This window comes from Musa acuminata, chromosome BXJ3-4 (assembly GCF_036884655.1).
Source record: "Musa acuminata AAA Group cultivar baxijiao chromosome BXJ3-4, Cavendish_Baxijiao_AAA, whole genome shotgun sequence".
Lineage (NCBI taxonomy): Eukaryota > Viridiplantae > Streptophyta > Magnoliopsida > Zingiberales > Musaceae > Musa > Musa acuminata.
Genome location: NC_088352.1, coordinates 34613518 through 34627087, shown reverse-complemented (window position 1 = coordinate 34627087; position 13570 = coordinate 34613518).

Sequence of the window (13570 nt, the reverse complement as noted above, 5' to 3'; positions counted from 1 at the left end):
TGTCGTGCCCACATTGCCGGTGGAAGCGACAGTACTTCGATTGGTTCGCCAACGCTCGGGGACTTCTCATCGGGTAAGGTTCTTTTAGCAGACCCTTCTCTCTTATGTGAAGGAATATTTCCGTCCAGGACGAATTCAATGCTGGGAGAGGGGGCCTTGAAGTCGGCGGGTCGGGTCAGTCCAACTTACACCGAGATGTCACGGGTTGTTGTTGTCGGGGTGGCTCTGGCTTGGTCCCTCTGTGTCCCCCGGGTCTCCCGGCCATCCATGCTTCTGCGGCGATGAACTGGCTCGCCCGTTGGAGCATCTCGGGTACAATCGTGGGGGGTCGTTCTACTAGGGACCAGAAGAACCTGGAGGGCCACAAGCCTATCATGAATGCCTGTTTCAATAGAGAAGGATAAGCATCCGAGAGCCCTCGGATCTGCGTTGTAAAACTGTTCAAGAAGTGTGAGAGGGACTCATCCTCCCCTTGGTTGAGTCCGAGGAGTAACGCCACGGATGGCTTCGGGCGGGCGTAGGCAAGGAAGTTGAGTTCAAAGTCCCGGGCGAGCTGGTCGAAGGAAGAGATGGTTCCATCTTTGAGGTTGTTGTACCATGTGCGGGCCGGTCCCCTTAAAAGTCGTTGGGAATGCCCTGCACATCAAGGCATCGGAAGTTCCATATAGCGCCATTTGGGCGTGAAATGCGGCTACGTGATCCGCGGGGTCGGTGTCGCCGTCATAGGTGTCCAGGGATGGGAGTCGAAAGTGTGGTGGGATGGCATGATCTTGAACTTTGGGCGCGAACGAGGACCCTTGGTATCCGTCCGATCCGGGCTCCCCTTTCGACCTGCGCATCTCTTGTTGCACTTCATTAAGACGTTGATTGAAGAGGTGCAACTGGGCTTGGAGGACGTTGGTCGGGTTCGCGGACGGCCGCTCGGGCTCGGGGGGACTAGACGTGCCTCCGACCTCCCGATCTCCGAGCGGGGCCGTTTGGTTCTGAGGCGACGGAGGAAGCCCGGAGAGCGGCGCGTGCATCCGAGGGGCGGGCTCCCGTTGTTGCAAAGGTCGGTCCGCATGCGGGGGCGTTGGCTGAGGGATGAGCGGGACAATGGTCTGCACCATGCTCGCCAGTGCTTGCACTTGGTGGGCGAGATCGTGGAAGGCCTCGGGCGAAACGGATGGCGAACCGATGGGGGCGTCAGGCGGCGACAAGCCCGGATCATTGAACAGCCGCCAATATCGCTCCGTAATCGCAACGGGGCGCTCGTCTCGGAGCTCCTCCCGCAAGGGATGATCCCCTGGGGTCCCGACCGGGCGCGACTCCGTAGCCGTAGGTTCGCCAAGGCGGATCTGCTGATCAGTCGACATTTCGGAGGCCCTCCTTCTAGCGCCAAAATGTTGCGGGGGGCAACTATTTAAGCCGTGGCCTCGGGGCCGACGCGGCTCGGTTCGGGGGTCCGGATGTCGAGGATCTTGAGCGACGTCCTTCGAGGTCCCTCGGTGGCTGGTCACAGTGGTCCGGTCGGGATGTTGCGCCGGGCGGGAAGCTTCGCTGCAACGTCGGGAAGAGGAGGCCCGGTCTGGCCCCTGCACGCAGGTAGGGTCGGGAACTCGGCCCGACCCCTCCGACGATCAAGTCAGTGATCTAGAGGGGATTTTAGGAGAGGGAATGTCCCCCCTTCTTTGTTTAGAGCTCAGGGGTATTTATAGATGAGGTTTGATGTTACTTGATGTGGCTGCCCGTAGGAGCAGGGTCGTACCTCTGATGGCGTTTGACACGGTCGTTGGCGTTGCGTGGGGGACCGGATCGCCGCAGGGTATGGGCTGGGGTCGGTAGTTGTCTTGTCTTGCTGTGGACAAGCGTGCGGGGTTGGAAGTCGCTGTTCGACGGCGGCTGTCGTCAGCGCGGGTCAAGTCAGTGTTGTTACCTTCCTCATCGGGCAGCGTGGTACCTGGTGGGACCGTTGTCCTGGCACATCATGTCGCCATTATTTCCCCTATCAGGTGTGGCCGAACGTATGAACAGAATACTCTTGGAGAGAGCAAGGTGTATGATCTCAAATGTAGGGTTGACAAAGGACTTTTGGGTAGAGACGATTAATATGACATGTTATGTTGTCAACCTCGCTCCTTCTGCATCACTTAATTTTAAAACTCTTAAGAAAGTTTAGTCAAGTACTCCTGCTTATTACTTTGATTTAAAATTTTTTGGATGTCCAGCATACATGCATGTAAATGAAGAAAAATTAGATCCTCGAGCTAAAAAGTATATTTTCCTTGGGTATGCTTCTAGGGTGAAAAGATACAGATTATGATGTTCTGATCCCAAATCCCCAAAATTTATAATCAGTAGAGATGTTACTTTTGATGAATTATCTATGTTATCTTCCAAAGAGGAATCTGTTGGGAAATCATAGGGGGCGACATCATATGCGCAGCGGAAGAACAAGAAAACAAAAATCCCCGATTCCCAAAAAGGTGTTCATCGTCGTGCGAAGATTGGTGCGCAAAAATCCGCAAAACATAAAACTGCGTATATTGATTGTGTTACCTAGGGAGATCGTATATCCCTGTTTCCTTGCAGATCCTTAGGAGAGGGTGAAGGAGGTCAAGCGTCCTCCTCTCTAGCGGTGATCCACACAGCAGGGTTGCGACGACGCTCCTCAAAACTCCAGGCCTACTCTGAGGGGGAGAGGGAGAGGAGAATAGGAAGGGCAAGCAAAGACTCTAGCCTATGAGGCTGTGAATCCCTCCTATTTATAGAGATCCCGTGTCAAACCCTAATAGGTCCTTCCCTAGTGGGTATTGGATCTGCATCCAATAAGACAAGGGCTCCGTCGGATATCTCATATCCGAACCTCTACTCATCGCAATGCCTACCATATGTGTGTGACCCTCTAGGCCCAATATCGAGCTGGCCGTGAGTCATACCTGTCAGAACTCCTTCTGACTGAGTGAATTATTATCTCTGTAATAATTCACTCGACTCATCGACTACGGAAGTACTAGGCCACTACGCCGTAGTCCCCAGACGATACAGGGGAATCCAATCCATTGGACCTGTCTGTCCTCAGTTACCATGTACCTATAGTCCCTCATCCATCTAATATCCCAGAGACCGTATATCGAGCATGGTGCTGTCAGACCCATACGATTTCTACTCGAGTCTCGCTCTAATCGGATTCTCCCGGAGAACTCTTTCTCTCTCAACCCGAATGACCCTGGCCAGGGATTTGTCTGAGCAAGAACACATGGGATATTCCTCTCATGATACCGAGAGTGGATGATCCTCTATCGACACTCAATAGCCCTCGTAAGGTCGACTACCACTCCCAATGACCAGCTGTACTAGATCTGGGAACAGCCAAACCTATAAGTCTGGTATCAAAGAGTGGAGCACTCATACAGGACATCCTTGGTGTCTCAAGTCTAAGAACCAGATACACCACTAGGACTACGGAATCGTTGTCTGACAATAAGGCATCATCAACCATCCAGCATTCCGTAAGCGGATCAATCAGTGAACTCATTCTCCAATGAGCACCTGTACTGTATCCCTAGTGTCCCTACACGAGCAGCTATGAGACCAGCTGCATCCATCATATGGACGGGTATACAGCACACCAGTCTATCCGGTTATCACGATGTCCCTCTCGAGTAACCTATGACCGGGATTATTTAGGATATGTGTTTAAAGGTGAATCGATCTCATTATCGTGATCTCATCACGATCCGATTCCCATTGCACAAATCCAAGGACATCACAATATATATGCATTTATGCAATAGTTATAAAGTGATATACGCCAAAATATAATAAGCAAAAAGATTCTGTATCAAGTCACACGTGCCATCACTCACGTGATTGGCTTGCTGGGCACCTATGACTAGCAATCTCCCACTTGACCTAAAGCCAATCACCTATGTGTCTGATCCCCATCAGACTCCTGTGACGCTCAAAGACAATCTGAGACAACGGCTTTATCAGTGGATCTGCAATGTTATCTTCGGATGGAACAATTCCACTACTACATCTCCTCGGGTTACGATTTCTCTTATAAGGTGGAACCTCCTCAGAACATGCTTAGATTTCTGATGAGACCTAGGTTCCTTCGCTTGAGCAATTGCCCCGTTGTTGTCGCAATATAGGGAAATCGGCTCCTCACTATCCGGCACGACTCCCAAATCTGTGATGAACTTCTTCAACCAGACTCCCTCCTTTGCTGCATCTGATGCAGCAATGTACTCCGCCTCTGTGGTCGAGTCAGCAGTGGTATCTTGCTTGGAACTCTTCCAGCACACTGCTCCTCCATTCAAGATGTACACATACCCTGAATTCGACTTGCTATCATCGACATCAGACTGAAAACTTGAGTCAGTGTAGCCTTCAACCTTAAGGCTATTACCTCCATATACTAGTAAAAGATCCTTAGTCCTTCTCAAGTACTTAAGGATACACTTTACTGCTTTCCAGTGCTCCAAGCCTGGATCCGCTTGATACCTGCTCGTGACACTCAGAGCATGCGCTATATCAGGCCTAGTACATAGCATGGCATACATGATAGACCCTATTGCTGAGGCATAAGGTATCATATCCATGTTCGCCCTTTCTTCTGGAGTCTTTGGGGACATACTCGTAGAAAGCTATATCCCATGTCTCATCGGTATGAGACCTCTTTTGGAATTTTCCATGCCAAATCTTTTGACAATAGTTTCTATGTACCTGGACTGGGACAAGCCAAGCATCCTTTTGGATCTATCTCTATAGATTCTAATCCCCAAGATATAAGATGCTTCTCCTAAGTCCTTCATGGAGAAGTGTCTAGATAACCAAGCCTTTATTGTGGATAGCATTCCTATGTCATTCCCAATGATGAGGATGTCATCCACATATAACACCAAAAAGCTAATAGCGCTCCCTCTTACCTTTCTTTATACACAAGGCTCATCTTCGTTCTTAACGAAGTCATAAGATCTGATTGCCTCATCAAATCTTATGTTCCAACTTCGGGAAGCTTGCTTTAGTCCATAAATGGATCTAAGCAACCTACACACCTTATCTGGGCAGTTCTTGGACACGAATCCCTCAGGTTGCATCATATACACCTCCTCCTCCAGGTTCCCGTTGAGGAATGCGGTTTTCACATCCATCTGCCAGATCTCATAATCATAGTGTGCTGCAATAGCCAATAGAATTCTGATGGATTTTAGCATTGCTACGGGTGAGAAAGTTTCGTCGTAGTCAACACCTTGCCTTTGACGATACCCCTTAGCCACTAGCCTTGCTTTATAGGTCTCTACCTTTCCATCTACTCCGATCTTTTTCTTAAAGATCCACTTGCAACCGATGGGTACAATACCTTCGGGTGCATCAACTAGGTTCCAAACCTTATTGGAGTACATAGAATCCATCTCAGAATTCATGGCTTCTTTCCACTTCCCGGAGTCTATACTCATAATAGCCTCCTCGTAGGTCTGAGGATCAATATCCTCTACATCCTCTGCTCTAATATGTCCCACATATCTCTCAGGAGGATGGGATACTCTATCAGACCTGCGTAAAGTTGAAACTTGTGTATTAGATACCTAAACAGACTCGGGCTGTAGAGTGGTGCTTGAGCTTGGTTCTCCAACCTCGCTCAATTCTATCATTCTCCCACTGTCTCCGTCAAGAATGTGTTCCTTCTCAAGGAACACTGCTCTCTTAGCTACAAAGACCTTTTGGTCCTCGAGATGATAGAAGTAATACCCACAAGTTTCCTTGGGGTATCCCACAAATTTACATCGCCCTGTCCTTGATTCTAACTTATCGGGGTTGTGTCTTTTAACATGGGCAGAGCAACCCCAAATCTTAACTACTTTAAGATCAGGCTTCTTCCCTTTCCATATCTCATATGGTGTAGACACCACCGACTTAGTTGGAACTCTGTTCAGAAGGTAAGCTGCGGTTTCTAGGGCATATCCCCAGAATGAGATGGGTAGGTCAGCGAAACTCATCATGGACCGTACCATATCTAATAATGTACGATTTCTCCTTTCAGAGACACCATTGAGCTGAGGTGTATAAGGAGGTGTCCATTGGGATAATATCCCATGGTCCTTGAGGAAGTGAGTAAACTCTGTACTTAAGTACTCACCTCCTCGATCTGATCGAAGAGTTTTGATACTCTTTCCAGTCTGGTTCTCCACCTCATTCTTATACTCTCTGAATTTCTCAAAGGCCTCGGACTTGTACTTCATTAAGTACACATATCCATACCTTGAGAAATCATCAGTAAATGTAATGAAGTAGGAGTAACCTCCAATGGCATGAGTTGACATGGGTCCACATACATCACTATGTATGAGTTCCAACAACTCAGTGGCTCTCTCTCTAGTTCTACTAAATGGAGAGTTGGTCAGTTTTCCACGAATGCAAGGCTCACAAGTTGCATATGACACATAGTCGAATGGATCTAGATATCCATCATTTAGCAACTTTTGAATCCTTCTTTCATGGATGTGACCTAGCCTACAATGCCACAGGTATGCACTGTTCAACTCATCTCGTTTCCTTTTGGACACATTTATATTCATGATATGTGGAGTGGTGTCTAACATAAATAAACCATTATGCAATGTTCCTTTCGTGATGATCTTATCATCTAATAATATCGAACAACCATTGTTCTCAAAAACAAATTTATATCCACTAACTGTTAAACATGAAATGGAGATAATGTTTTTGATAATAGAAGGAACAAAATAACATGCATCTAATGCAATAAAAGCTCCACTAGGCAGATGTAGGGCGACCTCGCCAACAGCTAATACAGCAACTTTTGCTCCATTACCCATCTTGAGGTCCATCTCGCCTCTCTCTAGTCTCCTAGGCCTTGCCAGAACCTGCAACGAATTACATATATGATAAGCACTACCGGTATCTAATACCCATGTGTTATCATAAGAGTCTGACAAATGGAGACTGATCATGAATGTACCTGAAGCTTCATCAAGCTTTTGTTTCGCCCTTTCTGCAAGGTACTCTTTGCAGTTTCTCTTCCAGTGCCCATCTTTACCACAGTGGAAGCACTGGCCTTTGTCCTTTGTTGGGTCTTTCTTAGCAACCTTTGCTTTACCTTGTTTGCCCTTGCCCTTTCCCTTCTTAAGGGACCTTTCTGCTTTCCTTTTCTTTCTGGTCTCACCAGTGTAGAGAACTGGCTTCTCTTTCTTAATAGTACTCTCTGCCTCCCTCAACATATTGAGGAGCTCTGGGAGAGTCACCTCAAGCTTGTTCATATTAAAATTCATTATGAACTGTGAAAAGGAATCTGGTAGGGACTGAAGCACAATGTCCACACACAAGTTATCCTCTAGGACCATTCCTAGACCTGTGAGTTTCTCTATCCACTCAATTATCTTTAGGACATGGTTCTGAACCGGTGTCCCCTCAGTCATCCTAGCGCGGAAAAAGCGCGGAAAAGGCTCTTGGATATCTCATATCGTTGAGTCCTTCCCTGTTCCTCAAACAATTTACGGACATGTAGGAGAATGGATCTGGCATCCATCTTTTCATGTTGTCTCTGTAACTCTGGAGTCATAGAGCCCAACATATAGCACTGAGCAAGAGTGGAGTCATCAATGTACTTCACGTAGCAAGCGATCTCATCCTCGCTTGCCCCTTCTTCGGGCGTAGGCATCACTGTATCAAGGACGTACACGATTTTCTCCGCTGTGAGAACAATTCTCAAGTTACGGAGCCAATCCGTATAATTTGGACCAGTGAGGCGGTTGACATCAAGTATGCCACGTAAGGGATTTGAAAGCGACATTTTCTGAAAATAAAGATGTAGCAAAAATGAATAACATGCAGATTTTGCAAGAAATAAACTATCAAGATATGGACTTCTATCTTAAAATGCTCCCACTATTTTACTAACGAGTCACGCGACACCCTCAGCACGTGAAACGGAAGTCTCCGGCAGACTTCTAGTGGGGATCAGGATCCAATCAGCGTCTTAGTGTAACCTCGAGGGACTCGACCAATCACACTAAGCCTAAAAGGTAGACAACTCTTGCCGATCACAACTCCTTGTGATTCCCGTCCTGTTCGGCCTCCGAATCACCATGGCCTCGAGGGACTCGACCAACCATGATGCTCGGTTAAGTCAACACCTTCGTTACAAGATGAGTCTGATTTGATGATATACCCTCGAGGGACTCGACCAAGCATATCATGCCCTCAGGTCACCGGTGACATCTCTATGTCGTAAGCAAGATAGCGAATCGCGATATAGGTGAGTCTCGAGGGACTCGACCAACTCAACCTACACCGGGATTCGGTTCCTACTCATAACGATGGAAGGCCACGTGGGTCAATCTAATTGCCTCACGTTTACCGACTTAATATTATCGAGAGATGTTTCTATGATTTGGTCTCCTAATATGACATGTCACACATATGCATATTTAATATATATCTACATCGCATGCAAATATATATACATATCTAGTATGTGTATAAGCAATCACACCAGATGATCATGGACCACAACCTAATATGATTAGGCCCGAGCCAGTAGGCCTAATCACTCACATCAAGATCTATGTGTGCAACGGTGCATCTCCATGCCTTGTGATCGTCCATCTCGTCCTCGTTGGTTCCGTCGACATCTTGATGCATCTCCATGCATCACGATCGTCCGTCTCGTGGGTCCCGCTATGGCTTCCACGCTCCCGCTGCGCCTCCTCATGTGATTACAACTTAATCATAGGCACGCAGGCCCGACAATAAACGAGAAATATAATGGAGGTTCGCAGACCTCAATAATAATAATCACAAGTACACACATCACACGGTCCATGATCATCCGTCCACTCATCATACATCACATGTATAAATAATCATCATCATGTAGGACTACTAGATAATAATAAAAATAATAATCAACTAAACCTTTTAATTAATTAATATTTTCTGAAATCAGGGATATATAGGGAATTTCTCAATTCCTAAGGGTATTTTCGTAATTTGGACAAAAGACAAAAACTGGAATTTCTCAAATTCACAGGGGTAAAACTGTCTTTTTCCCAGAAAACCCTAATTTCCTACTGCCCTTTACTGCTGCCGTTGCCGCCGCCACCCTGCTGGCGGCGGCCTGTGCGGCGAGGGGCGGGGCGCTGCCCTCGCCTGCGGGTGGCACGCCCGCTGGCAGCGCTGCCGCTGCAGGTGGGCGCCCCCGCGGGCGTCGCCGCCTCCGCGGGCAGTTCTGCCGGCGAGGCAGCGCCCGCAGGCGGTGCTGCCTCGCTGGCGGCCGCCCCTGCGGGGTGTTTGCCCGTGGGAGCAGCGGCCACAGGCGCCGCTGCCCTGCGGTGCCTCAGCCCGCGCTGCTGCCCCGCGGCGCCTCTGCGCTCGGGCTCAGCGGCCGCAGGCGCCACTACCCGCGGGCTGCCAGCCCCGCCGGCAGCAAGCCTGCTGCAAGCAGGCCGCCGGCCGGCTGCTGCAGACACAGCGCTTGCGCATGCGCCGGCGCTGTGCTGCCTGGCTGCGACTGCGGCTGCCACTGTAGGTGGCTGCAGGCATGCAGATCGAGGGCAGCAACTGTTGCTGCCCTTCCTCGTTTTTGCGTCAACGATTTTGACGTCAAAATTCTTCCTAAACACAATACACGTAGTTCAAAACCAATCATTCGCACGAACAACCTGGCTCTGATACCACTGTTGGGAAATCATAGGGGGCGACATCATATGCGCAGCGGAAGAACAAGAAAACAAAAATCCCCGATTCCCAAAAAGGTGTTCATCGTCGTGCGAAGATTGGTGCGCAAAAATCCGCAAAACATAAAACTGCGTATATTGATTGTGTTACCTAGGGAGATCGTATATCCCTGTTTCCTTGCAGATCCTTAGGAGAGGGTGAAGGAGGTCAAGCGTCCTCCTCTCTAGCGGTGATCCACACAGCAGGGTTGCGACGACGCTCCTCAAAACTCCAGGCCTACTCTGAGGGGGAGAGGGAGAGGAGAATAGGAAGGGCAAGCAAAGACTCTAGCCTATGAGGCTGTGAATCCCTCCTATTTATAGAGATCCCGTGTCAAACCCTAATAGGTCCTTCCCTAGTGGGTATTGGATCTGCATCCAATAAGACAAGGGCTCCGTCGGATATCTCATATCCGAACCTCTACTCATCGCAATGCCTACCATATGTGTGTGACCCTCTAGGCCCAATATCGAGCTGGCCGTGAGTCATACCTGTCAGAACTCCTTCTGACTGAGTGAATTATTATCTCTGTAATAATTCACTCGACTCATCGACTACGGAAGTACTAGGCCACTACGCCGTAGTCCCCAGACGATACAGGGGAATCCAATCCATTGGACCTGTCTGTCCTCAGTTACCATGTACCTATAGTCCCTCATCCATCTAATATCCCAGAGACCGTATATCGAGCATGGTGCTGTCAGACCCATACGATTTCTACTCGAGTCTCGCTCTAATCGGATTCTCCCGGAGAACTCTTTCTCTCTCAACCCGAATGACCCTGGCCAGGGATTTGTCTGAGCAAGAACACATGGGATATTCCTCTCATGATACCGAGAGTGGATGATCCTCTATCGACACTCAATAGCCCTCGTAAGGTCGACTACCACTCCCAATGACCAGCTGTACTAGATCTGGGAACAGCCAAACCTATAAGTCTGGTATCAAAGAGTGGAGCACTCATACAGGACATCCTTGGTGTCTCAAGTCTAAGAACCAGATACACCACTAGGACTACGGAATCGTTGTCTGACAATAAGGCATCATCAACCATCCAGCATTCCGTAAGCGGATCAATCAGTGAACTCATTCTCCAATGAGCACCTGTACTGTATCCCTAGTGTCCCTACACGAGCAGCTATGAGACCAGCTGCATCCATCATATGGACGGGTATACAGCACACCAGTCTATCCGGTTATCACGATGTCCCTCTCGAGTAACCTATGACCGGGATTATTTAGGATATGTGTTTAAAGGTGAATCGATCTCATTATCGTGATCTCATCACGATCCGATTCCCATTGCACAAATCCAAGGACATCACAATATATATGCATTTATGCAATAGTTATAAAGTGATATACGCCAAAATATAATAAGCAAAAAGATTCTGTATCAAGTCACACGTGCCATCACTCACGTGATTGGCTTGCTGGGCACCTATGACTAGCAGAATCTACTAGTTGTACAAATGATAGTACGCAGAAGCAGGAGGAGCTTGAGATTGGTAGTTCTGATTCTTTTCAGTCGAACTCTTCTATTCAAAGAATGCCAGTAGAGGGTCCCGAGTCTACTAACGAAGATGATCCAGAGGAAGAGCAATATTCGATAGCCAAGGGCGTTGGCTGAGGGATGAGCGGGACAATGGTCTGCACCATGCTCGCCAGTGCTTGCACTTGGTGGGCGAGATCGTGGAAGGCCTCGGGCGAAACGGATGGCGGACCGATGGGGGCGTCAGGCGGCGACAAGCCCGGATCATTGAATAGCCGCCAATATCGCTCCGTAATCGCAACGGGGCGCTCGTCTCGGAGCTCCTCCCACAAGGGATGATCCCCTGGGGTCCCGACCGGGCGCGACTCCGTAGCCGTAGGTTCGCCAAGGCGGATCTGCTGATCAGTCGACATTTCGGAGGCCCTCCTTCTAGCGCCAAAATGTTGCGGGGGGCAACTATTTAAGCCGTGGCCTCGGGGCCGACGCGGCTCGGTTCGGGGGTCCGGATGTCGAGGATCTTGAGCGACGTCCTTCGAGGTCCCTCGGTGGCTGGTCACAGTGGTCCGGTCGGGATGTTGCGCCGGGCGGGAAGCTTCGCTGCAACGTCGGGAAGAGGAGGCCCGGTCTGGCCCCTGCACGCAGGTAGGGTCGGGAACTCGGCCCGACCCCTCCGACGATCAAGTCAGTGATCTAGAGGGGATTTTAGGAGAGGGAATGTCCCCCCTTCTTTGTTTAGAGCTCAGGGGTATTTATAGATGAGGTTTGATGTTACTTGATGTGGCTGCCCGTAGGAGCAGGGTCGTACCTCTGATGGCGTTTGACACGGTCGTTGGCGTTGCGTGGGGGACCGGATCGCCGCAGGGTATGGGCTGGGGTCGGTAGTTGTCTTGTCTTGCTGTGGACAAGCGTGCGGGGTTGGAAGTCGCTGTTCGACGGCGGCTGTCGTCAGCGCGGGTCAAGTCAGTGTTGTTACCTTCCTCATCGGGCAGCGTGGTACCTGGTGGGACCGTTGTCCTGGCACATCATGTCGCCATTATTTCCCCTATCAGGTGTGGCCGAACGTATGAACAGAATACTCTTGGAGAGAGCAAGGTGTATGATCTCAAATGTAGGGTTGACAAAGGACTTTTGGGTAGAGACGATTAATATGACATGTTATGTTGTCAACCTCGCTCCTTCTGCATCACTTAATTTTAAAACTCTTAAGAAAGTTTAGTCAAGTACTCCTGCTTATTACTTTGATTTAAAATTTTTTGGATGTCCAGCATACATGCATGTAAATGAAGAAAAATTAGATCCTCGAGCTAAAAAGTATATTTTCCTTGGGTATGCTTCTAGGGTGAAAAGATACAGATTATGATGTTCTGATCCCAAATCCCCAAAATTTATAATCAGTAGAGATGTTACTTTTGATGAATTATCTATGTTATCTTCCAAAGAGGAATCTACTAGTTGTACAAATGATAGTACGCAGAAGCAGGAGGAGCTTGAGATTGGTAGTTCTGATTCTTTTCAGTCGAACTCTTCTATTCAAAGAATGCTAGTAGAGGGTCCCGAGTCTACTAACGAAGATGATCCAGAGGAAGAGCAATATTCGATAGCCAAGGATAGATCACGGAGAGATATTCGAACACCACAAAGATATGCAAATTTGGTTGCATATGCTTTGTCTGCTGCAGAAGAAACAAGTGAAGTTAGTGAGCCTACTACCTACTCAGATGCAATTTCTTGTGATAATTCTGCTAAGTGGTTGATTGCGATAAATGAAAAAATTGAATCTCTCCACCAGAATAGAACATGAGATCTTGTAAAGCCTCCTTCGGGTAAGAAAATTGTTGGAAGCAATTGGGTCTTCAAAAGGAAGAAATGTATTCCAAGGGTTGAAGATGCAGGGTACAAAGCATGATTGGTTGCAAAAGGCTATAGTTAGGTATATAGTGTTGATTTTAATGACATATTTTCACCTGTTGTTAAACATAGCTCTATTCGTGTTTTGCTTGCTTTAGTTGTCATGTATGATTTGGAATTGGAGCAAATTGATGTCAAGACAGCTTTCTTACATGGTGAACTTGAAGAACAAATTTACATGGAGCAACCTCATGGATTTGAAGTTGACAGTAAGGAAGACCATGTTTGCTTGTTAAAGAAATCCTTGTACAGATTGAAACAGTCTCTAAGATAGTGGTATAAGAGGTTTGATTCTTTTATGTTGGGTCATGATTACACAAGGAGCATGTATGATAGTTGTGTCTACTTCCGGAAGTTAACTAATGGCTCTTTTATGTATTTGTTGCTTTATGTTGATGATATGCTTATTGCAACTAAGAATTTGTCATAAATTCATACTTTGAAAAT